The following is a 2665-nucleotide window of genomic DNA, read 5'->3' on the forward strand; positions in this document are numbered from 1 at the left end:
GCAGGGCAAGATCCCACCCAGCTAAGTTTTTGTTTGTGCTTATAAAGGCAGACAGATTCCTGAGTTCAAGGTCAGCCTGGGAGAGAGCTAATTTATATCTAGGTGTGGTCAGGATGGTAATCTTAGGAGGGGAAATGCTGATTTATGGGAGTGTCAAGTGGAAACCTGGAGAAAATGACTAAATGGATATGTAAATAAAAAAAAAAAAAAAAAAAAAAAACAGAGCTTTTGGTCTGCATGAGATGAGCTAGCAGAAAGCCATAGCAGTTCTTTCTTAGAATTTTCCTAGCCAGAGCTTTGCTGCCAGGAGATCTCTGGAAAGTGAACACAGCTCTTTTAGCATGTTTTCTAGCAGCTATCCAGAGAAAGATGTCTGAAGAATGAACACAGCTCTTTTTTAAATTTTTTTCTGGCTTTTTGATTTTGACTGGAAAACCCAAGAATTATTTTTAGAATTTTTCCAATGAGATTTCTGACTTGGTTGGAAAATCCAAGAATTTTTTTTTATAGCAGCTTTTCTGACGTTGATGGGAAAACCCATGAGCTATTCAGAAAGCACTTAGAATTTTTTTTCAAGCCTGGGAGGCTAGCAGGGAGCTGTCTCCAAAAAGAGCTGTTTCAAGCAGAAAGCTGTCTGGAGCAGACTACAGAACCAAGAGCTATCTACAGAGAGCTGTCCAGGAAGTCAACTTGGGCAGAACACAGTCTGTCATCTTGGACCCACAATTTGACTTCAAGTTGATTGTTTCCCTTCTCCCAGACGCCCTTCTCTCAGGAACCCCAGCCTAGCCAAGTCTGGACCTTGGCAGACTCTAATTATGAGGGTAGGGAGAAAAATACAGAAAAGGAGATGGGGAGGGTAAAATAATAGCAAGGTTTATCTGGGAAAAAATCATTAAAATATCATGCTTTAATTAACTATCTAAAAATAGCTGTGATACACATAAGATAGTGTACCACAGGGTACCAGAAAGCATCATGCAAGTTTGCAAAGAAGGGGGGAAAAAAACCCCAATAATCCTAGCCAGATATGGTGCTTATATATGGTGTAACAGTGACTAGCACTACTCAGTAACCCCAAAGATACAGTAGTGGGATGCATACCTTAACAATAGCAAAAATCTCCCTAGTTGGGCTTACAACCTGCTCAACAAGAGGGAAATCATGCCTGCTACTAGAAACCTAGCCAGGGCTAGTAAAGTCATGGATCCTAGAGGAGAACCTACAACTTCCATTTTACTAAACCAGCATAATTTCTAACTGAATTCTAAATATTCGTTCTTATACCAATAGATAAGTGTAGTCCTAACCCCTTATCAAGAAAACTTCTCTTTGCAATAAATGGAAGCCATTACTAAGACAACTACAACCAATCAAGATTCAGAGTTGTGGATCCCAGTCCCAAATGATACATCTACAATACAACTCTTGAACCTAAGCCTCAGAGGTCATTGTGGAAGATGGGTCAGAAAGATTGTAAGATGGGTGGGTGGGCACAGTTTGCTGTGAAATTGTATGACAGGGCTAGACAGTGCAGAGGTTCCTCCAACTTGTGTTTTGATGGAGACCATTTCAGGTGTAACTAGAATTTTATCTCCTTGATAAAGAATCCCATGGAAAATTTTTCCTAGGAACCCAAGGCCAGTATGTCCTAGCTAAGTTATCTTGGCTTCCTTTAAACAGCCTGTTTGTGCAGAACCCCCTCCAGCTAATTGCTTATCTTCGCTTCTATTAAACTGCTTGTTTGTATGAAACTCCCCTGCAGCTACAGAGCAAGATGTCAGAATCTAGTTTTTTGCCTTCCAAAAACTCTGTGTTCTAGATACTCAGGCTAAATCAAGGTCCCAGCTGATTTGAATGTAGTCCCAGATGGGTGAAATAAAGACTCTCCGTTGGCTAAAAGCTGTGTATCTGAGGGGTCATTTCTGGTAATATGCTCATAACAGCTGTATTTCCTGGAAGTGTCAGAATCTACATCCATGAAGTCTCACCAGTATTACTGCCCTAATTGAGCAAAACAAGGACAAGGGGCACAAAGAGGAGGCAGAGCTGCCTGGAAAAGGCCTGCTGACCTGCCAACAACCTGCCAGGGGGTGAGCAGACAGCTCCCAGGTTGCTATGTTCATGAGCTGTCAATCACAAAGGCATGCAGAGGTGGGCTTGGCTTTTAGTGCTTCAGATACCTGTGAGTCTTATCCGCTCCTGTTAGGAAATCCTCACCTATACAGCTAAATAAACTCACTGGCCAGCTAGTTTAAACTTTGGTACAATTGTTCTTTTGGTCTGTCATTGGTCCTTCTCTTGGGTGAATAGACATTTGTGTTACATAGCATCAGGAAAAAAACATTTCACATGACTTGAACAGAGAGACCATAGAATGTAGGGGAAACATGAACCTAGAGATAGGATACGATCTCATGGAGGTAGCTTACATCCTACCTCCACTCTGACCCCTGACCTAGGGACCAGTTGCTAAGTCAACGGTGACCTCACAATCACTCTCTAGACTTTTCTATCCCGATGGGTCAACATCCATTTGCTTTCCGCCTCTGTCCTTTGTCATTACATCCAGAGGCCACATCCTGCCTCTGACTCCCACACCAGCCAATTCAGGATCCAGAGAGGAGTGACAGGCTCTGTTGTAGGGCACAGCTGAGATATCAAC

Source organism: Mus pahari, chromosome 20, assembly GCF_900095145.1.
Source record: "Mus pahari chromosome 20, PAHARI_EIJ_v1.1, whole genome shotgun sequence".
Taxonomy (NCBI): domain Eukaryota; kingdom Metazoa; phylum Chordata; class Mammalia; order Rodentia; family Muridae; genus Mus; species Mus pahari.